The sequence below is a fragment of the Lemur catta genome, chromosome 26, assembly GCF_020740605.2.
Source record: "Lemur catta isolate mLemCat1 chromosome 26, mLemCat1.pri, whole genome shotgun sequence".
Taxonomy (NCBI): Eukaryota; Metazoa; Chordata; class Mammalia; order Primates; family Lemuridae; genus Lemur; species Lemur catta.
Window position 1 is genome coordinate 7,519,206 of NC_059153.1, and position 24,701 is coordinate 7,543,906.

Below are 24,701 nucleotides of genomic sequence, written 5' to 3' on the forward strand. Positions count from 1 at the left end.
AAGTAACCGGCAGCTTTTAATTCCCTCGATGTCTTCACCTCCTGACTGCCTTCTCTGAGGTCCCCTGCACCACACACAGTGGTGGGGGGAGGGGGGGTTGGCTGCGGGGTTGGAGCTCCAGGGTCTTTGCTGTCTCAGCCGTGGGGACTGCCCCTTGCCTCCCAGTGACCAGGTGGGGATGGTCCCAATTCCATCAGGAAACAGAGTCCATCCACATGGGGGCTGTAAACGGTGCTCAGAGCGGCCAGCAGGACGCCCTCCAGGCTACAGGGCAGTCCCCCGTAAGCTGCTTTTGTTGTCACCTCTGAGTTATTTGGCTGTTTTATTTAATACAAGTCAGGACCTTCACTGTTATTTCACCACAGCCAGTCTCCTGGTGACGGAGGGGTCAAGGGACACCCAACAGAGGGGCTTGGGAAGGGTTAAGGACCACAGGCCCACAACTCTGGTCCGCAGCGACCTGGCACTTAGAAGTACATAGTGTATTACTCGATGCATAATTCCAGCGTATCCACAATTAGCTTCCTCCGTAACCAACTTCCTTCAGTGTTGCCTGAGAACCACTTCCCAGTCAGGGGACATGGGGTTTTGCCCAGTGCTGTTTTGTGACAGATTCCCCCACCGTGGGCTCTGAGCTGTCCCTCCCTGGCTCACTGAAACAGGCCCGCACTAGCAGATTTGTTCTCCCTCCACCTGGTGCTGACTCAGTCCCTTGCAATGGGCTTGGAGGAAGAGCAAGGGGCAAGGTGGACTTAGAGGGAGCACCGAAAACAGAATCGCTGGCTTTAGTGGCTCCTAAACAATGACCGAGAGTGGCCTGCACCACGGTGCTCCCCTCGGTCTCATCTGCTGGCCTTGTGCACCCAGGACGGAGTCTCTTGTTCTGAAGCTCAGATGGAGGCAATTCCAGTCTCTCAAGGCAGCCCCACAACCGCAGCCACTCGCTTGCTTAAGACGCTGCCCCGGTGACGGGGCACCCGGGGGCACCCGGGGTGCCCGCAGTGTCGGGAAGCAGGCCTGTGCGCCCCGGGCGGGCTGCGGTTGGGGACGGGATCACAGCAAATCACAGGACGGCCACGTGACCGGCAATCTGCCACTTTTAAAATATAACATTTATTGCTTAGATGGTTTGATACAGAACAGCTTTCTTTTCATTCTGAATTCGGAAGTTCTATACAACTGAATACAAGAGGAATAAAAAGTACCAAAACCAAACTTGTGATTCTCTGTTCATGTGGCATAAACCAGTTTTGTACATAACATGTAGCAGCAGTTTTTAAGTTCCCTTTGGAGAAATATGAATTCTACACATTTATTATTGTTTCCTGTTTAATGCATGGGCTGAAATCTCTAGGATCAACTTCCTTCTTGAAAGAGAGGAGAGGAAAGAGACGAACAGAGGGTCAGAACACATGATGAATCTTTCTGAAACTGGCATCCGACTGTTACGTAGCTTCCCCAGCGCTGCTTGGAAAACAGCCCCTTGGGGTCTTTTTTGTTTTGTTTTCACAGCCAGGTGTTTCATGTAGTGACTGAATCTCAGCATTGTGTCCATTAATGAAAGAGAAAAAACAAAAGAGAAGAAATTTGCACCTCAAAAAACTTTTCAGAAGATCCATATATATATATATATATTTTTGTAAAAGCCCTGAGAGAAGGAGAAAGAGAATCAAACAAAATGTATAGAAACAAATTAGCTAGACATGCAATCTAAGCTATGATTCACCCAGAGCTTAAACAAATCACAAATTTCACAGTTTAATATTGGGGGAGGGGCACAACAACAAACAAATAATACATTTCTCAACCTCACTAATAAAATATGGCAGGACCCTATTGACTACGAGGGTACAGATGAAGGCTAAATAAAGCTTTAAATCAATAGTGATTATTGCGAGCTGTGCCCCGGCTGCACACGGCCGGGCGCCGATCACTGCTACATCTCACCGCGGCGTAGCGTTTAGTCACGGCTTCTCCCCACAATATTGCGAGTTTAGTGTGGGGAGTTGCAGAGAAAAACAAAACACAAAGAAACCCCAAATAATAACAACAACAAAAATAACAATAACAATCGTAATAATAATAAAAAAAACCTAAGGGATGTATGAACTGGTTTTAACTAAGTAGACCAAGGGATCATTGGTTCTGATTTGCATTCACCTCTACAGTAAATAAAACTTCGTTTTTAAACTGGTTCATACATCCCTAATACAGTGAAAATCATATATACCTCAACCTTTTTCCTTTCATATGCAAAGATATCACTTTCCATTATCTCACGACTATCTACCTTCCTTTGAAGTCTGGTGGGTTGGATTCCAGCCACTAGACACGATGAAGTGGGGTACAGGGGTGTGTGTGGCTCTGTGTGCACAAGTCTCAGTAAAGGAGCCCAAGGGGCTGTGGAGGGCCGGGGGAGGGACGTGGAACAGGGGGACATGGGGCAGAGGGACGCCTGCCTCCCACGGAGCGCACACAGGGAGTCCCCGGCAGCAGGCCGGCTCGGCGTCCTCGAGCTCAGCTACAGTAGGATATATTCTCCTCGCTGCAGGCCCCAGCGAGGGAGTCTATCGCCTGCACAGGATACTCATGGGTCAAAAGAATCCTGCCTTTTTGCACCCAGGGGTTCGGGCTATTTAAGAAACTAGAACAGCACATTTATCTTCAAGCACCAACCCCAAATCGCAGGAAGGTAAATATAAATCTATTTCTCATCTGACACCTTACGTGTGTAGTTTTATCACCAGTAGTGGTATTTCCTCGCTTTGCAAATGACAGTAGCACAGCTGGGTAAGGCTTGGACTCACGGGGCTTAGCAGGAAGACTGGGGATACTTGCTCGTGAGTGACGTGCTCCTCACTGCCTTGCTTTCTCGAAAGCCATCTCTGCAGTGCTCTGGGCACAGCCTGGCTTCTCCACGCCTGCGCCCCAGACGCATGCAGCCTCGCTCTCCCCTCTCTGAGCTGCTCCTTGGCCGTGTTCGGGAGGGGCGCTCACGGCCCCTGCTGGGTACTGCAGTCACGGAAGAAAGGCTTCTCTGAGTGTAGCAGAAGAGCTGCCACCAAGGGGGCCAGCGGCAGCCACAGGCAAAAGTTTATATGGGGACCCGGGGGCAGCGCAGGTCTCCAGGACAAATATTGCCCATTTGTTTCTGCTGAATGCAGAGACCAGGAAACTGATGAACTAAAAATAATATTAATAATAACATTATTAATACATATACCGAAAGGGGAGAGAGGGAAAATCAAATATATGCCATCCATATATGTTTTCCAGAGTCAAGTTGCTGGGGGCAGGGGGGTTAAACTCTTCTCTGTGAATTAAGAACAAATGTCTTGAAACTTGAACAGTAACCACGTCTAATGCCGAAAGAATAGAAACACATACAAGGTTGAAGCTAGAATCTTCCCTGGTTTTGGCTTGAAACCATATTGGAAACCGTCATCAACCACATCCTGTAATACCAAAGACCAGACGACAGCTCCACAACATAGCAAACAGACAAAAAAAAAGGGTCTATTTGAGAAATTATCATCTTATCCACCTCTCTTCTGGTCACTCATGAAATTCACATCATTGTCTTCCAGTTATTGGCGACGGGTATCCAAGGGCATGTTTTTCTTCTGTTTCACAGGTTCTCAAGGACAAGCTCACACACACAACACAAGGGGAACATTAATGCTCAAATGAACAGGTCCTTTCCAGACAACTCATTAAAATATTTGTTTTCTTTTTTAAAGAAGTCATTTTGGAAAAACAACCCCCGCGATGAGGCGCAGGATCCGGTGAGTAGTTAAGGCACTGGGATGGGCACGCGGTGGCCACGCACGCCCGTGGCGAGGCTATGGCACTGGGGAGCGGCCACACTCGCGCGTCTCTCGCTCGCTCCCCGACGGCGGAGGGCACCGAGGAAACCTCGTGAGTGCAGATTCGGACGCTTTGCTCTGCTGGCTTTTGTCTGTGTGCTGAGGGGGACGGGCAGCCTGTCATTCCATCCCCAGGAGCTGCGAGGCACCGTCGCCGGCCAGGGCAGGCTGGGCAGGCCTCTTGCTGCGCGGCTCCAGCGGGTCTTGCGCTGGGGCTGCGGGGCTCTCGGGGTCAGGGTCGCCCCGGCCAGGCTCGGCCGCCCGCCCCGCCGCGGCCTTCTCCCCCTGCGGCTGCAATCCTTGGCTGAGCTGGCCAAGCTCTCCTTCCGGCTCCGGTGACGGCCATGTGGTTGCTGGTGTTGGGAGCCGACTCGGCCTCGTTCTCCGAGACGGGGTTGTTGCCGCTGTGGGTGGACTCGTTCTCACTGTCCTCCTCACCCCGCTCGTCCTTGTCGCTGTCCTTCCCGTGGTGTTTGGCGTGCCTGGCTTTCTGGTGGATCCGCTGGTGGCGAACAAGGCTGTGCTTCAAGGTGAAGGTTCGCTCGCAGGTCTGACATTTGTACGGCCTCTCCCCTGGAGAACAGGAGAAAGAGATTGTGCGTCCGTTAGTGCTAAGGCCACCGGTACCGATGTCCCTGGGCAGTGCCAGGTGGGGATGAGGGCTCCCTCTCCTACTCAGCGAGAGCTCTCTTCTTCCTCTGAACCGGCAAACTGGAGAGGACACATATAGGGGCCACGCTTCTCTCCTGCTGCTCTCTCAACATGAGTTTTCTACAGACTCAGCCGGGAAACCAGAATCCCGGAAGCAGAGGACTCGGGGACACACAGACTGGCTTCGATCACAGCCTGGGAAAGAGTCTAGTGGTGGGACAGGCACAGACAGGAACAGGGGTCTCCGGGGCCTCTGCAGGGACAGCAGCACCGCTGCTGGAGGCAGGAGATGCTCCCCGTGTCTGATGTGGAGCACCCGGGCTTTCCCGAGGGCTCACGCACCGAGCCAGGAGCAGCTGGGACTGCCACCTGTCGAGCCCAGGAGTACCTCTGAGCCACGCATGTAGCCTTCACACCCCAGCGAGGGGCTGGTGTGGGGGCCACACACCTGCTGTGGGCTGTGCTGTGAGGGAGACGGAAGCTGAGACCAAGACCAGGGCCTGGGGCTTATTGAGGAGGGAGGAAGGATATTTCTATCTTTTGGCTTCACAAGCATAACCAGGCCTCCTTTCTCCTGCCTAAACAAAGGCTCCTGCTTTGGGGTCTGCAGCCTGCCCTCTGTGGGTGGTGGGCGAGCCCCGGGAGGAGCACGGGAGCCCTGCTGTGCTTGTGTGGCCGCAGAGGAGCCGGTCACCTCAGCCCGGCAGATACGCAGCCAAGAAAGGAAAAACCACCTGACCCTAACAGATGACACAGTGCCTTCCCCACAGGGGCCTGGGGCAGCAGGCGTCTTTCCTGCCACAAGACTAGCCCTGATGAGACCACGTGGCTCCATGTGCCTAGCGTTCACCTTCTTCTAGACACCTGCCCAAGACAGGGCAGCCACCACCCCATTCTACAGACAGGAAGACCGAGGCTCGGAGGACTAAGGGACTGATCCCAACGCTCTCAAAAGCACCACTGCTGAGGGACCACTCTCCTGCCTGGCTATAGGAGGCCTACACCACTTTCAAGGGCCAAAGGGACAATTCCTTCAACTCCTGGTTTCCCCGGGGCCTCTTCAGAGGGGACACCGGCAACCTCAGTGAGTGCCCTACTGGCAGCCGCCTGCACCGGCTTCCGTCACCGGGGGCCCAGCTCATCTCCCGCCCCTTACCTGCGTGCGACCGCATGTGCCGGGTCCGGTCCTGCAGCGACCAGAACCGCTTGTTGCACACGCTGCAGACTTTCTTCCTCTTGTCTGCCTTGCTGGTCATGCGTCTGGGGGAGTCTGTCTTTGGTTTCTTGTCGTCATCACTCTTCTCCGAGGACCTCTTCTCAGCCGCGCCCTCCCCATCGGAGGGGCCCTCGGCCTGCTCCCCGCCCGGGCCGGCTCCGTGGGCTTCTCGTCGGGCTCAGGGCTGGGCGGTGGCCTCTCCGCCACTCCACCCCCGCCTTCTGCAGGCGGCACACCCTTCTCCTCCCCGGGCTCCTGGCAGCCGTGTGCCTTCCTGTGGCGGCTCAGGGTGCCAGGAACTTGAAGCTCTTCCCGCAGGTGTCGCAGGCGTGCTTCCGGTCCTGCGGGCAGAGCCGCCGCCGCCTACAGTGCCCGCCTCGCCCTCGGCCAGCCGGAAGCCCCGGAGCTTGCTGGCGACGTCCAGGTCCGGGCTCTTGCTGCCGGCCGCGTCTTCCTCCGCCGTCGGCGTCCCCAGCTCTCTCCTCCGGGCCCGCTCCTCCTCTGCCTTCGGGTTCTCCTGGGCCCCTTCTCTTCCCCACACACAGGGGAGCCGATCCCCCCTCGGCTTCCTCCGCAGGGGGGTCCCCTGAGACTTGGCCGAGCCCAGCGGCTCCCTGGGATGGCGGCTGCTCCCTGTCCCTCGGAGGTGAGATCCAGCACGTCGCCTGCCGTGGCCGACGGCTCTGTCTGACTGGCTGTCTGTGTGGGCAAGCACAGTGCGGGAGGAGTTCAGAGGGGATGCCACCAAGGACACGCCTTCCAAGGATGCCACCCCAGCAGCCCCTACCCCAGACCCAGTAAGGACTTCTCTCACCCCACAGTCTCTACACCCCTTACATCCCCGAGGAGGACCAAGACGAACCTGGGCACTTCAGAAAGGCAAAAACAGCCTCCACATCCTCGCAGGTGGGTTCCCAGGGCTGGCTGGGCCTCCACTGCCACACACAGGGACGCTCAGCTGGCCCCACCCCGCAGGAAGGTGTGAGTGACTCAGGCAGCGCAGACAGGGGCTGCGAGGTAGGAGAGGGGTGCATTCCAGAGACTCGCAGCACTAGGGAGGTTGAGGAAGCCAAGTTGTAAGTTATTTTTCCAGTGCAAAGAGATTACACAAACATGCAACATTCACAGGACCACCCAGAATCCTCCAAGCATGGTCTCTGAAGAGTGTCCTAGGAAATGGCCCCAAGCCTGCATTCTGTGTCCCTATATGGCACATACACTCCTGCCTGAGAGCTCACTTCCAGGTAAAGAGTTCAGAAGCTACAGGAGGCGCATGCACACTTGAAGGTTTCCGCTGCTGTCAGCCCCGTGGGGGGGTGGGAACATCACAAAGGGAAGGGACCCCCTGAATGCCAGGGTCAGCAAGGGCACAGGGGCAGGGGAGCTGACCGTGAAGGGCTGTGGGTGGCTTGGAGATGAGGGATTCTGGGTTGCAGGCTCTCTTGGACCCTGACTTCCCACCTCTTGATTCGTTCCTATCTGTCCACTGCCCACAGCAAAATTACATGTGGGAAGTCCACCAGTTTTCAAGGATCCTCTTAAGGGAGGGCACTGTGGCAACATTAATGACACCCAACAGTGTCAAAAGCACTGCCTCGCCTTTTCTTGATTCAGGTTGAACTAGGACTTAATGACTTTTTTTAAATGTGCTGTAGCAGTGAATCCCAAGCTGGCCAGGACCTGCTGTTTAGCTGTAGGTTGAGTGGCTAACTTACTACTGCAGGGGTTCGGGAGTTCCTCGGAGACTCAGCCGAATGGGATTCCTTTTCTTGACAGCACATGTATTAGATGCTATAATATTAGATTCTCCATACGCCAGGCCTGATTACAGGGCTTGGGCCGGCACAGGGTCATGCACCTAACCTGGATTCGCACTTGATGTGACCAGACATAGCACAATGTCAACTCTCATCTATTATTCCTTTTTAATGACCCATTCGCAATCATTTGCCATCAAGGTGGCCATGGGGGCTGGGGTAAGGAGCTGGTCCTGCCTCCTCCCATGGTGTAAAGAGATAACAGCTGCCCTGCCTGGGGCTTCTGGCTTACCTACAACCGTCTGCACAACTTCCACTCATTTCATTTCATTCCTTTTATTCTGACTGCGCCTTTTGGCAGCCACTGTTTGGGTATCAAAGGATGTTTCAGAAGGAAACGTAACTATGGTGTGAATATAAAATTTTTGACAAGAAATGATTTCTGAAAATTATCTGAAAGCTTAAAGAATGTGATTCCTGATAGACGCACACCAATGTTTAGGCCACATTCTAAAGAAAACCTAAATGTTCATTTTCTTGAATCGTTTCAATAGAGAGCATCCATAGAATGGATTTTGGTATAAAATTTACCATAAAAATACAAAATGCTCAATCTATTTGTTGACTTTGTGGCATTTTTTTAAAAAAAGGTTTACTCTCCGGTTACTTTCTCTTTCTCTCAGTATAGTCTATGCTGTTTCCATTAATTTGTTTTTCTCAGCAAAGAACATGGATTATTTTAACTGTTCAGAACATATTTAAAACGATAAAACTCGAAAAAAATCAAAATGAACTCTGAAACGAAATCCAAGTAAATATACTAATCCAACTGTTCCTGCTTTGGGCCTTCCTTTGTGGGAACAATGCAGTGTTCACCCAAGTACAACACAGGCCAACTCACTTCTCTTCGGACAAAGGAGCCTTGGTTGTATTTTACCAAACTCCCACTGGGGGGAGTGTTTTAGCAGGGTAGCCCATGCCCTTCAAGTTCCAAGCAACTCCAAGTGATTTTTTTTTTTTTTTTTGAGACAGAGTCTCACTCTGTTGCCTGGTAGAGTGCTGTGGCATCAGCTTAGTTCACAGCAACCTCAAACTCCTGGGCTCAAGAGATCCCCCTGCCTCAGCCTCCCAAGTAGCTGGGACTACAGGTGTGTGCCACTATGCCAGGCTAATTTTTTTTTATGTTTTTAGTTGCCCAACCAAATTTCTTTCTATTTTTTAGTAGAGACGGGATCTCACTCTTGCTCAGGCTGGTCTTGAATTCCTGAGCTCAAGCAATCCTCCTGCCTTGGCCTCCCAGAGTGCTAGGATTACAGGCACGAGCCACCATGCCCAGCTAACTCCAACTGATTTTTAAAAATTACTTATTTATTATTTTTTAGAGATGAGGTCTTGCTGTGTTACCCAGGCTGGAGTGCAGTGGTACCATCATAGCACCACTGCACTCCTTGAATTGCAGCCTTGAACGCCTGGGCTCAAGCTATCCTCCCGTCTCAACTTCCCGAGCTGTAGGAACTACAGGCACGCACCACCACAGCGGGCTAATTTTTATTATTTTTTATAGAGATGGGGTCTTGCTATGTTGTCCAGGCTGGTCTTGAACTCATGGCTGCAAGCAATCTTCCTACCTGGGCCTCCCAAAGTACTGGGATTACAGGTGTCAGCCACTGTGCCCTGCCCCAACTGAGTTTTATTAGTGACTCTTGTGAACAACAGCCTTCACCTCTTCACATATCGTGAATACGTAACTTTTAAGGCCAGGTCCTATTTAGATACCTACCCTCCTCAACACCCAGAATCCTAAATGCAGGTAGCTGAGCTGATGACTTTTTATGTGAAATGCTATCTTAAAAACATGCATTTCTCCTCTGTCCATCAGTTCCTCATCTGTGCCATTAAACATCTAAGAAAACTGCTAGAGGAAGCAGAAGGAATCCTACTAGACTATAAACTTGAAGCTCCCCCTACAGGACGCTGGAGACTACCCTATTCAGCCCAACAATTAAAGCTTATTGCTTCCTAAACTGAAATGTTCCTCCACAGATGGGGCAGGCAACCAATCTAAATAGTTACCTGATTGGGCAGCGCACCTCGGTGGCAAGGACAAAGGGCGTCCCCCAAGGGCAAAGTGGGCCAGGACACCTCTCTGCCCAGGAGAGAAGAGTTTCAGTTTAAAGCTGAATATTCAATATGGTCCCATTTAAGGGAGACCCACCCACCACTGTGGCATTTGTAGCACTCTTTTGAGGGAAAATCTGGGGACATTTTATTGAACGACCTTATATGACTGAAAAGTCAGACCTACATTATAAAACATGTCAAGGAATTTTAACAAAATGTGATCTAGGCTAGGCATATAAGCCTAGAAAACTCCTCAAGAACTTCCTTGGTCATTTCCTGCCTTTTTAAAAAACATAGTCTTCCTCCAAAGCCTCACTTCTAGCTTCATGGGAGGGAGCCCATATGAAGTCTTCACCCCACCCCCATGAGCTTTACCTGGTTTTAAAATTCCTCCTCGAAATCACCAAACTCTACTTCCCTAACCCCCTTTCTCTCCCTCTGAAATCTCAGGCCTTTTTCTCACCATGGATTGTGGCCACAATTAAACCAAACATTTTCTCTTTGCTGGTTTCGCATTACAACTTTCAGTGACTTTTCTTTTTCTAGAGGATTTGTCCCTTCAAGAAAACCTGTACAATTTCTGGGGCAGGGTGGAGGTGGGGAAGGGCTTTGATGGGATTTGGAAAAACAAAAACTTTTAACTGTGAACTCATAAATACACCCATAGCGTAAAACCTGGTGCTGAGCTGAAGCTGAGACCGTGACTCCGACTTAGCTTTGTGTCTGCAGCTTCAAGGCTGCCCTCAGGTCAGCAGGAGTCCCAGTGAGCTCCCCTGTGGTCAAGTGGCTGAATGCAACATGCACACCCAGTGTGAGCTCCTACACTTTAAAGAATTGTTTGCAAACACGGGAACCCAAGGGCTCCCTTCAACTCCCTCCATTACCAACTGCTTTCCCGCCTTGGCAACTGCTTTGGGAAGAATCACACGGCCGCTTTCTAAACCAGGCAGAGAGAACACGTTCCAGACTAACAGGTAAGATGGTGGCCGGCGGTTAAATTAAACATTAGTAGGACGGTCTGCAGCAAATGTGTGCTCTGCCGGCATCGCTGTGGCTTTCCGTGGGTTGAAAAGCAGATCATCCTCGGCTCATGGAGATCTAAGTCACGGCAAGATTCTGTGGGCATCCACGCTTTTCTTTACTCAAGATCCTGGTGAATTCTGTGGAGCTGGGAGCTGGGGAAGGAGTGAGCAAACTGGCCTTCACTTTTATACCCTCAGAGGGTCTGATCCAGACCGGAGGGCCAGGCAGGCAAGCGCACTCATGATTAGCTTCCCCGGGGCTCGGCGGGAGGCTGGGGAGGGGCGGAGCGTGGCTTCCCCCGTGGTGACGGATGGCCTTCCTGGAGGTGCTCTGTTCAGACGTGCCTGGCTCCCTCCGTAACTGAGGCACGAACAAGAGGGCTGGGGGCTAGAGCCAATGCCCCACCTCTGTCCACACCGACTCCTGGGGCAGAGGGCAGGGTGTCTCCCCAAACACACGCCACCCCCCCACTAAGGACACAATTACACCCCAGGAGAACACAGGAGAATCTCCCTGGCTTCAGGCAACGGGGAGCTTTCTAGGCCTGAAGGGCTGAATCCAGCACTGTCCCTACCCAGCGCCAACTGGGGCAGTGTCTGAGCATCTGTAGCAGGCTGTCTTTTGTTTTGTTGTTCTGGGGGGTGGCAGGTGGAGAACCCGGGCAGTCAGAGAGGACTGAATAGAGGACGCGAGTAAATGCAGAAGCTGTAAGGGAAGGAAAGGCGGCGAAAGACCTGTTGGGCAGCCGTTAATCGCTCTGGGAGGGCTGGAGGGGGAAGCACAGGTCGGCACAGAGAACGATACCCGGATTCAGGGCAAGCAGAGATATATTAAAGAAAGGACATGCAGAGTGCTTTTTCAAACAGGACACAGTTTTGTACCGGGAAGAGAGTTATTGAAAAGAGAAACACTGTGTTCCTTCCTACCCAGGGCTCACACCCCTGGTTCCTGCAACTGCCCTGGCATCCCGGGGGGCCCATCCCTGCTCCTGAGCAGGCTGCAGAGGCTGGGGTTCCCCAAACCTGTGAGCTTTCACATCCCTTTTGGACGTGTTCACACCAAGTGCTAAAAATTGTAGCTCTCCCCTTATATCCCGCCTCCCAGCAGCAGGAACAAAGGCATCTTCTGCTGGGAGGGAGACGTCTTCCCTGGCAGACCTGAAAAGTCACCTAGGGGCACAGCCATTGTTTCCCGAACTCCCTGGGCTTCTGGCTCAAGAGCCAGTCCTGCCGTTCATCCCACTGATCCGACCCAGGACTTATGCTCCCGACCCTCGTCAGGGCCCACCTTTCCGGGCTGCCAGCTCTGGGGCCTACTGGGCAGCCCCACCACGGCTCAGACACCGGGGTTTGCTGCAACTCTTAACTGACCTCCTGCCTCTCCCTCTCTCTCAGTTCTCCATCACCTGGCGGCACTACCTGTGCTATCATGGGATCCAACATCACTCTCTTTTGACTGGGGGATAAGCCCGTTTCTTCTCAGGGAACAGGTGGTAACTCCGTGTTTGCGCAACTGGTGGCATTCACAGTTAGATTTGGTAGAAAAGGAGGCATCGCATTTTTGACAAGGGAAGGGTTTCTGACCTGAAGCAGGAAAAAATATATATATTTATCTGGCTTTTTATTGCAATGAAAAAGAAAAGTCGCTTTTGATTCACTCTCCTGGGAATATTGGCATTTGTTTCCCCCCCCCCACCCTTTCCTTTCAAGAAAATAAACAAAACACATTTTTAAAAAGAATGAGAACACCAATAACTAAAATGGTCATTCTCCCTTCTCCTGAGTGGAAACAGAGTGAGGTTTTGACTTAAGAATACTGCAAGAAAGATAACAATGAAACCAAGATTTGTATGTTTACAGTAAAACAATGGTATTGCAATTAAAAGTATCACACAATAATAAAAGATAAAAGCAAATGCAGGGATTTTAGCAGCGAGAAGACACCTATGTTCTACCACAAAGAGAAAGACGCCCTTCGGTGGTCTCTAGTGTGGTGAGTACACTGTAATTACAGATGCTGGGAGAGCACATGGGACGAGCAAGCTGCCCAGGCCCTCCTGAATATCTTGGGGGGCCACACAGACCCTGCCCAGGGGGCCAGCTCCCTCCTGACCTAGGCGGGCTGTGGCCCTCCCACACTGAGTTTCCCAAGACAACTCCTGTCTGACTTGCCAAGATGTCCTGAAGTGACCTCTGCTCAAGGTCACTGTGGTCCTAGCTGGCAAGAGACAGGAGGTCTTCTCGTTACATTAAAGGCTCTTTGTTCCCCTCGCTTGGTAGTAAATGAGAGACCAGCACAGAACGAAGTCTGCATGAGATCATATGCTCCACTCGACAGATGTGCGTGCAAGAGAACACGCTGGCAGGCCCCGCACCGCCCCCACCCCACAGACCGGCGGACCGCTGCGAGAGGTGCAGCCCTCCCTCCCCTCAGTTTTCTGCTTTGGTCTGCCTATACTCTTTTATTTGGATGCCTTTTGTACTGTAAACACTGGGTTTCAAAATGCAATCGAAGCTCCGCTGCAACTTGTCCTGGATTCCTATGGATGGATGTGAGGGAAAGAGAAAGGACAAGAAGAAAGGGAGGGGGAGTGGCTAAGAAGGGAGGAGGGCAGGGAGGGGAGGAGGAGTGCCGGAGGAGTAGAGGAATGGGGACGGGATGAGGGGCTCCAGGAGAGAGAAGACAGTGGCAAGTCATTTGCTGTATCATCAGGTTCTTCCTCTCACTCCCTCTCCGCAATCACTAGATTCTGGTGTTCCAGTTTCCAATATTACAGGGCAAAAGGTTTTATGTACTGACAAACAGGACTTCAGAGCCGGGGTCCGGTACTGGTGTCTTATAACCTTGAGACTGCCACAATCAAACACGTGAGTCAACAGCTGGCGGGAAGAGTCAACCAGCACAGCTCCCTGGAAACACAAATCACGGGGCCTGCAGACTCCGCTCCAACTGACATCCGAGGAAGCCTGAACCACTGCAAGCGCCCACGGCCACACACCACTGTGCCTGTATGGCAGGGGCCTGGCACCCAGGGTGGCCAGAAGGGACGTTGTCTCAGAAGGAAGGACTAGGCTCGACTGGCACTGCCACGCTGCACAATTCCAAGGGGCACTGTTCATACAGTGTGCGAAGGTGTGGACCCAGCACCTCCGACGTGACAGCTCGGCCACACTTGTGCAGCAGGAGTAGTCAAAGAGCGCTGAGCTGAAAGAGGCTTTAAGATGATGCTTCCAAATCCCCTGGGGGGCTTTTTAAGAATACAGATGCCTGCAACAATTAAAGGGCGAATCAGAAACCCAGATACCTGGTCTGCGTACTGTTGAGGAGCTCCTCAAGGGTCCCTGCACATAATGTGGAAAACCCACCGAATGCTTTAAAACTGCGGTCACCAAGCCCTGGGCGGCAGACCGGTACTGGTGGTGGCCTGTTAGGAATCCGGCCGCACAGCAGGAGGTGATCGGCAAGCGAAGCTTTATCTGTATTTACAGCTGCTGCCCGTCACCTCCTCCCAGGTCCATGAAAAATTGTCTTCCATGAAATTGGTCTCTGGTGCCAAAAAGGTTGGGGACTACGGCTTTAAAGTGTCCCCTCATGTAGTTCTGCAGGTGTTTTCTGCTAAATTTGTAAAAAAACATTCACGTTAAAAAAAAATACATATCATACTTTTCATTGACTAGTCTGTAAAGTATTTCAATGTTCATGGTGCATCTTTCAAATTACTTCTTGTTTTTCATTAAAAGTGGAACGTGGTATTTAATAATTTCAAGTAAGAATAAAACACTTTTCCTTTAACATTTTATCGTTAAAAGTGTTTTATTGTTAAAAGGCAACATTGCAGCTTCTCTGAGTCTGACCAGGTGGAGCGGAAGGAAACCAGGCCTAGAGGAAAACAAGGCAGACACTGCTATGCCAGGATTCTTGATTTCAAAGAAACCGCTGGCTTCTCGCTGCCACCTATTATTACATGATTACTCTATAACTGTCACACCAGTGAATGTGTCACCTACACAACTGGTTAGGACAGTCAGGCTGACATCCTGTGATGAAGATTCCTATGAATGCTAAATGCAGGAGAAAATTTAATGATGCCAAAATACTAAATCCAATTATGAAGCTTCCCAAAGTGTACCCACAATGAGTGACCTGTGTACCCAAGGCCTATGACATCGCCTCCCCTCCACAATGTGAGTGTCAGCACTATCAGCCAGCTAGCTTTCATTCTCACAGGACAGACAAGAAAGGAAAACAGGCAACTTACACTATTATCCAACAGAGGTAAGAGCAAGGGAAGAGTGAACAGCAAGAATACGTGTGCCGAGATCGTGACCTTGGCCACCGAGACCAAGAACGCAGAACTGAAAATGTCACTCTTCACTTTTCAAAGAAAATCAGGGTTAGAAAGCTGGGTTATAACAAGGATGGAAAACCTGGGAGTTACTTCTGTTTTTTTCTTAAAAAGAAGATACAACTTGAGCCTCCCCCCTCCCCCCGCTCGCTCCGCCCCCGCCTCCGGCTTCCTCTCCTTCCTCTGCCACCCTGCTGTGAAGGCGCCTGTCTTTGGGTACTTGCTCTCTGGGTTTGGCAGAGGTGTACATGGGGCTGGGTTAAAATGGCCAAAGCTGCCACTTAACAAAGTTAAAAATAGCCAAATACAACTGGTGTGGGAGGGGCTGTCCACACCCAGGTTTGGACTCCTGGATTTCAACTCCGACGCTCGCCGCCCATCAGCACTGGCAGGCTGGGAGCAGCGCTGTCAACGAGAAGAGCTCGAGGCGGCCACCCCTGAGCAAGTGAGTGAGCAGGGGAGCCCCGAATGGACGTTCCAGGGTCCCAACTCCGTCACCGCGGGACAAGGAACCAGAGCAAACAGGGGGAGGAAGAAAATTGGGACAGAGGCCGGAACGGACTGGCTGTGTTTTCTGGCACTCCCTCCTCCACCTGTGGCCTAAAAGCACATAAGATGCTCCCAGGAGGTAAAGGCAGAACAGTGCACTTTTGTCTCGTGAGGGGGTGGCACGTTCAGGGAGGGAAAGGTAAGGAACCAGGATCTGTCCCCATCAGCAGGAAGCTGCGGGCTGGGAGAAAGCTGGAGGGCAGTGGAAGGCGGAAAGGCAGGTGTGTGTGGGACCGTGGCCAGGGGTGTGAACAGTTGAGGGCCACGCCAGCTTCCTCCTCAGAAACAGTTCCTGGAGCCTGAGCCCGGAGCGGGAAAGGGCTGAGGCCATGCACTCCCTGCCCGCGGCCAGCAGGGGGCCCCTCGCGGGACGCTTAACATCAGCTCTACCTCTCGCTGGCCCTTTGCACAGTGGCTGGACTGCGGATCACGTGTGTGAGACAAAGTAGGGTAATTCCATGAATTTGCTGAGAGGGTGGGAGGAGGCCGACCTCAAGGTATAGACAGTGTGCTTAAATCGCAGTCTAAAACCGGACGCTGCTCAACACTCCTGGCTGGAACTCAGCCAGATGTTAACGCCACACTGAAAAACAAAAAACATCTTCCATGTATAACACCTTTGTTTGCAGGGCGGTTGCAGAGTCAGGGTTGAATTTCCGTACTCTTAACTCACGCCTAGGGAGCCAGGGGTCCGCAAAGCTCTGAGTGACAGCAGAGCTGCCCACCAGGAGGAGGTCAGCTCTGTGGCTAGAGGGGCCGCTCAGATGGTTTCCTCGGCTCTTTCTAGTCCTAACGCTCGATGGATGCACAATGTTCTCACTCACTGGCACAGAACACTCAATATGATGTGATTTCATAGAGATGATGCTGAGATTGTCCCTAGAAACCAAACAGTGAAGCACAGCAGAGGAAATTAACAGAGCCCAGTGGGCACCGGCCTTTAAACAGCGTCTGTGCAGGTGGCTAACAATTCCGCAGTCAGCAGGTCTTGAGGTAGTTAACAGCATTCTGACCCGTGGCAACATTCCTCCTCTATCTCAAACCACTTCCCAACCTTCTGCACTCGGACCTGTGAGGACACAGGGAGGCAGAGAGGGTGCACCCTGTCCACCTGCACATGGAGGACCAGGTGGCCACATGTGCCTTGACCCTGGGGCAGCTGCAGGGAGCTCCACCCTGGCTCGCACTGCAGCTCTCCTCCTCATCCCCAATGACTGCGGCCAGGTTATTCGCCTCCCCACCTAGGCCCCGATTTCCTCCTGGCCAGATGTGGACAGCATCGCCCTCCCAGGACTGTCATGAAGACTGGCTCTTGGCAGGTTTCTTCATCCTACCCAGATAGGGCGTTCAGGGATGGGGCAAAAACATGCACATCTATTAAGGTTATCAGGAACTCTGAAGGGAGAAGAGGCAGAGTGGACTCATATTTACGTCTACCCTATGCCTTCTTACATGAACCTCCCACTTCCCAACGCTACCAAATTTTAAACCAACACTGACATTTTGGCATCAAAAGCCAAGTAATCCTGAGTGCAGCCCAGGTGGGAATGCCCATCAGGCATCTGCAAAGGCACAGGCACAACTCTTGAAAGGAAATCCTGGCCACCCCAGTCCCCTCACGGAGAGCATCCGTTTGCTGGGAATAGAAAGGTCCGAGAATAAGTGGCCTCGTCTGGGGAAAGTGTACACAGTAGCCACTAGGCACAGGCCTCTCGTCTGGGAGGCACAGGGAGAGGCGCTGCGGGAGGACGGGCAAGAGCCAAGCCGGCCATCAGATCCAGACCATCTGCTCTCTGAAAAGCGGTAACAGAAAGACTCACTTCATAGACTTTTGGCAGGCGACAAACAGGTGTCTCCCAAAATGAGTAGCCGAAGAGACTGCTAAGTGGGCCACCTTCTCTTGAAGATGTCTTTGCCTTCCTGAACTGCTGTTGTCATTAGAAGGCTTGCTTTACTTTGTCAGGCTTAAATTATTTCAATGGGAAGAAAATGACAGCCTGAGAAGGCAGTATGTACTTTGCCAATCTATTAACAGAAATCCTGGTTCCCGTGAAGTGAGTTGTCCCTGGACAGGCGCTCCTCATTTGCTACCAATCGACTCCTGGATTCGAGTCTCCACCACACCAGAGAGAAATGCCACATCTATGTGGCAATCTCTCGCCACCAGTGTGGCCTTAGAGAGACCCCAACCCTCCCAGCCATGACTCCCAGCTTCCCTTCCCTCCCCTGGCTCCACTCTGTGCCCCGCCTGCTACTGCACCTTGCATAGCAGAAGCAGCTTTCTATGAGCTTCTCCAAAGCTCCGCAGCATCATCAACCCTAAACGACGTGTTTCCACCTCGACACAGGGAATTCCCACTAGCTTCCCCTCACCATACAGCTGCTGCTGTAAATGTCCGATTCTCTGGGGTTGCCACAGTCAGCAAGTAAAAATCCAGGATGTGCAGTTAAATTTGAATGTCAGATAAACACCAAAAAATTTTTAGTGTAATGACTTTCCATGCAATATTTGAGATAATAGTAAAAAAATATTTGATGTTTCTCTGACATTAAAATTTAACTGTATTTTATCTGGCAATCCTACACCATACATGCAGTGCCATTTGGTTTTAGGCCCCATCTATTTTTTAATATTTGGGTTATAAACTCCAAAAGGGTAAAAAAAATCTTAATTTACCCTTATTTGATGATATAAATCCTATGAGAATATTCAAAAAATTATAATTAAGATGAGAGTTGTTATAGCCATTTGAATATCAGAAGTACCAAGTATAAAATTTTTTTAAGTATTTTCCTATCCTAATCTTCTCTTTAAAAATCAACTTCTAGAAACCAGTGTTTAAACAATATTTTTTAAAAAATTTAAAAATTTTTATTTTTATCAGAGACAAGGTCTCACTCTGTCACCTAGGCTGGAGTATAGTGACACAATCACAGGTCACTGCAGCCTTGACCTCCTAGGCTCAAACGATTCTCCAACCTCAGCCTCCTGAGAAGCTGGGATGACAGGTGTCCACCACCATGCCTGGCTAATTTTTAAAAACATTTTTTTATAGAGACAGGGTCTTACCCAGGCTAGTCTCAAACTCCTGGGCCCAAGCAATCCTCACCAGTCAGCCTCCTGAAGTGCTGGGATTACACATGTGAGCCCCCCAACTCAGCCTGAACAATACTTTTGGGATACCTTTTTGGCAATTTATGTCTGTTACTTAGAATATTATTTACACTTGGGTGTTTCTCCAGAACAGCCGACAATTTTAGTACAAATAAAATTGAAAAAATAATTCTACCACCACCCATCGCTGATTTTCACAATAAACAGGGGAAGGAAGATGCGACCACCTTAGTGAACTAAAAGAAAATGACCAACCTCACAATTTGCAATATTTCTCTTTAAAAATATATGGCAGCCAAAATAATTTCAGAGTGATCAAAACTTAAATAGCTGCACTGAGGACACCAGATGGAATGTCTTGTGTCAAAGCACCGAGCTCATTATGCCCCAATACCTTCATACAAAGTCCCGACTCTGGAGCCACCTCCATGCTTAACCAGTAGAGAATCACACTACCTTCTCCAAGAGGGACGGGTGGATGGATGTGAGTGATCCGAGGGCCTATGACCACTTTCACTGAAAACACCCCAGGCTGAACACTTCCCTTCACCAGCGGCTCTGGGAGGGCTCAGCTCATGGCACAGGCCACTGTGGGTACTAAGAGCACGTGAAAAAACCTCACAGCACCACCAGGCAGCCTGTGGCTTCGGACACTGAGGAAGAAGCGAAGCTCGGAGTGAACGGAGCTGGGAGAAAGCCCCTCACTTTCCACCCCACCCCTCGCTCTCCTGCTGGCTGGAGCACAGCCTCCCCCAGGAAGTACAACTCACCGCCTGGGAGCCCAGCGGGCCCTCTTACCAGTGTGTGTGAGCATGTGCCTCTGCAGGGAGCTGGCCCAAGGGAAGACCCGGGGACAGTGGGGACAGTTGATCTTCTGCAGGCAGTTGGTGTAGGAGTTCCGCTTTGCCCTCAGCAGCTTGTCTTCTGGGGGGCTGCCCTGCTCTTCATCACTGGGCCCGTGGTGGTCTGCGGCCACCTCATCCTGAGCATCCTCCTCTGCAGTCTGCAGAAACGGACTGAACCTGTTGGTGTCCGTGGTGGCCAGCATCTTCTCAATGCTGGTAAACTCCCCGCTGGAGTCTAGGTCCACCCCACCACTGTTGGCTCAGGGTCGGCTCCTTGTCCCCCTCTTGCGGCCCCTCTTCTTTGATGAGCCACCTGGCCCCTGCTCTGTGGGTGAGGCCACCTCCGGGCTGCTGGCGGGAGGGGGTGGGTCGGTGGACTCTTTTGGGCTTGTGGCGGGGGCAGTGGTGGCTTTGGGGGCAGAGCCTCCTGAGCCATCCAAAGCCATGTTACTCCCAGTGCTCGTGGGTCCCGGGTCTGTCACCTTGGTTTTCAGCAGGGTAGGGGCCGAGGACACGGATGAGATGATCTGGGTGATGGAGGCCAGTGGGGGCAGCTCTTCCGTCATGGGGGGCTTTGGCAAGAGCAGAGGGGGCTTCGGCCGCAATGGCCGCAGCAAGGCTGGGCTGCTCAGGAGGGCTGAGTTGCCCAAGAGGGGTGGGCTGCTGACAGGAGCTGAGGAGTAGACGGGCACAGCCAGCTGAACGGAGCCCGGAGGGGCTGAGCGTGGGGATCCAGGGTGGTGGCTGTTGTAACAGCCGCTGCAGGGCCTGCAGGGCTTTCCAGTACCCCACTGGGTCCCAAAGTCGCTGGCAGGGAAGGGCAGACTGCTGGACAAGGAGAGGGCTGCTCGCCGCTCCCTGAGTCCTGATCCGGCTTCTTGGCTTCACTGGGAGCATCTGTATCCTTTTCTCCCTTCCTGAGGTTCTTGCGGATGGACAGGCCGGTGGGCGCCAGGGAGCAGTCATAGGGGACCAGGGTGGAAGGCTCAGGAAGGAGGAGACGTTTTCCTGCTTCACTTGGACCAGGGCCAGGCCCTTCTGAGAAAAGCCCAGGGGCTCGTTGAAGTCCACGGCACAGCTGCTGGGGGCTCCGACTTGACCGGGACGTGAGGAGACAGAGGCTGGGCGGGGCGCCCGTGAAGAAAGCCATCTTGGGGCTCTGGGAAGGCCACGAGGGGCTTGCGGTCCCCAAAGGCAGTGCAGCCTCCCTCCTCGCCCCTCCCCGAGGCGTCGGCCGACGGCGCCTCCACGGGGCCCAGGCCACCATCGGCCGCCAGCACACAGCTCTCGATGTCGTGCTCGGGCACGTGCAGGTGCTACCTGAGGATGTGGTGGATGCAGTTGCGTTTGGCCGCGAACGCGGCGCTGCACTCCTTGCACTCGAAGGGTTCGCATGTGGATGCGCAGGGCGCGGCAGTGCTCCAGGTCCTCCCCGCGCAGCCGGCACACGGTGTCCGGGGCGCAGAAGGCGTCCGCCAGCTCCGCCGCGCTGCTGCTCACGTACTCGATGTTTTTCTCGATCTCCTTGCGGGTGGCCTTGAGGTGCTTCTTGCATAGATGCCGCTCGCAGGTGGCCTTGACAGTGAAGGGGTAGTGGCAGGTCTTGCAGATGTAGGGCCGCTCCCCACTGTGAGTGCGCAGGTGGCGGATGAGCGCGGCCTTGTCCGCGGCGATGTAGTCGCAGACGTTGCACTGGTGCCGCGAGATGCCCAGGTGGGAGCGCACGTGCGCGAGCAGCGCCCCGGAGAAGGCGAACACCTGGTTGCAGAAGCGGCAGGGGCAGAGCACCTTGCGCATGGCGGGCGTCTTCTTGCCACCGGGCGCTGTCACGATGGCCTTGAGCTACCCCTCGGTGATCTCTTGCTTGATCTTGGCCTCCATGCTCAGCGGCGGCACGGCCTCGATGATACTGTCCTGCTCCAACTGCCTCTTCATCTCAGGCTGGCCGGGCAGATCCACCGGTGGCTGCTGCAGGAAGAGCTGCGTGGCTGCGTTTGGCGGGCCCCGGACTTGGACTGCAGCAGGTGCGCGTTGGAGGTCGCTTCCACCGAGCCTTTGAAGAGCTTCAGGGGTGGCGGCGGGAGGCTGGGGCTGATGCAGCCAGGGCAGGCCTGCTGGGCATTGATGAGAGGCGGGGGCGTGGAGGTGGCCACCACTGTCCGTGGTGTGACCAGGGGCTTTGGCTTCAGAGGGGGCATGTGCTTGAAAATCGCCTGCAGGGGGGCGGCAGGGGCCTTGGAGAGAGGCGGAAGACTGATCTGAGGGGGAGCCGAGGCTGCCATCTTCAGAATCTGCTGGATGTCCGCCAGCTCGATGGCTGACTCGCCAGAGATGGGCTTGACCAGGATGCTACTGTCTGGCTGGATGATGAAGCCCTTCTGGAAGGGCTGCAGGGACAGATGCTTCATGCTCTCCTTGGTCGCAGGGAGGACCGTGAGAGAACCGCCCAGGGAAGCAGCTTCGAAAGGAGACAGACTCAGCACGCTGGTGCAGCCGGGCTCCTGAGGTAGCTGACACTTGCTTGAGTGTCTGGAGCTGTATTGTTTGGTTGTCATCTGGCAGGGGCTCCGCAGCGGGGGCAGGCCTGATGTCTTTGGTGTGCTGCAGGCCCAGGAAGGCCAGGAAGACCTTCTGGTCCAGGGCGTCACCAGGCAGGCTCTTGGCCTGCAGTTTCTCCTGCCCCTGGTCCTCAGCAGCGTGGGTCTGCTTGTGCAGGGCGAGCGAGGAGAACATGGGGAACGCCTTGTCGCAGGTGTCACAGACGAAGCGGTGCTGCTCACTGATGCATCTTCACAGGTTTGTTTCACACCAGGCCTGTGGGAACCACCGGCAAAAGCAAGGGCACAAAGGTGAGGATTGAGAAAGAAATCGCTAAACAGAGATGCACAAAGTATTTGTTACACAATTGCCCCAGTTTCTCCATAATATAAAAGGAGCTGACTGCTTGCTTGCTAACCCCAGATTGAGTAAGGAAAGCCACAAAAATGTTAAGAATCATGTTTGTTTGATGAATGACGTTACTCGCCAGGGTATCTCACCAGAGGACTGAGGTACATTTAAGTAACAATACCATGAAGGTAGAATTCTTTTTAAAAATAGGTGCCTTCACTTATAACTTTGACTCAAAGGATATAAAAGCAATTCATGTAACCAAAACATTTGTACCTCTGTAATATTCTGAGATTGAAAAAAAAAAAGTTTCAGAAAATAAACTCTCAAAGATAGGAATCTGGCCCACTTAGGTTAAAAGGTATTGGTAACTGATAGTGGTAGCTCATTATTTTCATAGGCAAAATATGTATTTGTCTATTTTTATTTCTTTTTGCTTGGAATGAAATGTCTTTGAAAAACCAAGTGGCTGTTACAATTGATTGTTATAGTGGGAATACTAAAAAGGACTTTGGTTAAAAAAAATGGGTGCCTTGCAAAACTAACTGATGGCGACGGAGGCTGGAGCACAGGCTACCTCTGTGATTGTGGGAGAGGGGGACATTGCCTGGGAGGGGCATGAGGGAAGGTCATCAGGGGCTGCATGGGTATACGCATATGGAACAATCCATTGAGCGTGAGGCTTGCGCACTTGAAGAATTTCACTGTTGACACCTTCTATCTCAATTTTTAAAAGTGGAAAAATAATTTCAAAGTAGTTTTAGTAGATGCTTTATAACAGTGGTCCCCAAGCACCAGGGACTAGTTTCATGGAAGACAATTTTTTCATGGAAGCGAGGGGGCAAGGGGGGGCAGGGAATGGTAAGCAGTGGGGAGTGGCTGTAAATACAGATGAAGCTTCCCTCCCCAGCCCTGCCGTTCACCTCCTGCTGTGCGGCCCAGTTCCTAACAGGCTGTGGACTAGTACCAATCTGTGGCCCTGGGGTTGGGGACCACAGCTTTACAAGCAGAGAACAAATAGGGTTTCTTTCTTACTCAGGTCAACAATGACCCAAATCATTTTTAATAGAAACTATAATATTGGAAATATTTATCTATAATGCAAATAATAAAGATTTTTAAAAATGCAAATTGAAATTATGATAGGGCTGAGATGGTTTACAATTCACAACTTTAAATGCCAAAGCCCCAAGAGCAGGCAGAAGGCAATGATGAGCTAGATTCACAGGCAAGCTAATAGGAAATTCAACCTAAAATAAAAGACCACCCATCCCTCTCAACCCAACAACTCAAGGAAGACTGAAAGGGCCAAGCTGAATTGTAAGAGAAAAGGTGTAATGAAAAAGACACATACCAACCGAGGTAAAGGAGGAAATACCAACCGAGGAAAGGAAACCTCCAGCTAAGGAAGTTTAGTCCAACTAGGTACATGGACCATGGAGGCACCTGCCAGTTGGTTCCATGGGCTGATGAGAATACCTGAGAAATGCGAGGAAACTTCCTACAGGAGAAGTCAGTGAATCCTAAGTCATGGAAGCCAGCAGGAATCGAAGGGTTGTTCTGTATGAAAGGCCTTCCCATTGCATCCCTGGGAAGCTATTTGTGGACAAGTGCATTGTGGCGCAGCAGTCCTCGATGTGTTCAGAAGGTGACGCAGCAAATGTCACATCTAAGAGAAGAGAGGGACAAGATATGAGGAGGCAGCTGAGTAGGAGTGTCCACAGCCCATGAGCCTTATTACATTTTTTGTTGCTTCATTTCAACTGAACAAAATAAAAATGATAGGATATCAAGAAGCGAGTCTGCATGGTTAGCACCAAAAAACTTCCTTTTTTAAAAAAAAAAATTGTATTCTACCAACTTCTGGATATCAAATCTTTGCAGGCAGCACAAGATGTACATATGACCCACACATCCAATGTCTATACCACAAGAAGACAGCTGGGAACCTGAAGCCACCGTTGCAGACCTGCTTGTTCTTATCCAAATCATGCAGTGTAGACAGAGGGATCAGAAGGAGATGTTTTCTCCCTCTTTTAGCTCAACGGATTCTAATTACTATGTAAATGTTTAAAAGTCAAAGAAGAATACATTTATGTAGCATCTAGAGCACTCACATCAGCATCCCTGGCATCTGATAGGGATAAAATGATTATTTTAAATTCTCCAACTGAATTAGAAGTGACAGTGATTGCGTGTTAAATTGTCATATTATCATCATCACCATCTGAAAGATAACCATAGCTCTCATCTACTGAGCCCATGCTAAGTGCAAGGCACCCTGCCAGGGTAGCAAATATGACAACTCTGGCAGGCAGGTACAT

At 51.7% G+C, this 24,701-nt stretch overlaps 1 pseudogene; it reads right to left on the reverse strand.

The window, feature by feature from the left end:
* Positions 1 to 3,867: 3,867 nt before the first annotated feature.
* On the reverse strand, positions 3,868 to 24,701 carry LOC123627640 (annotated as a pseudogene).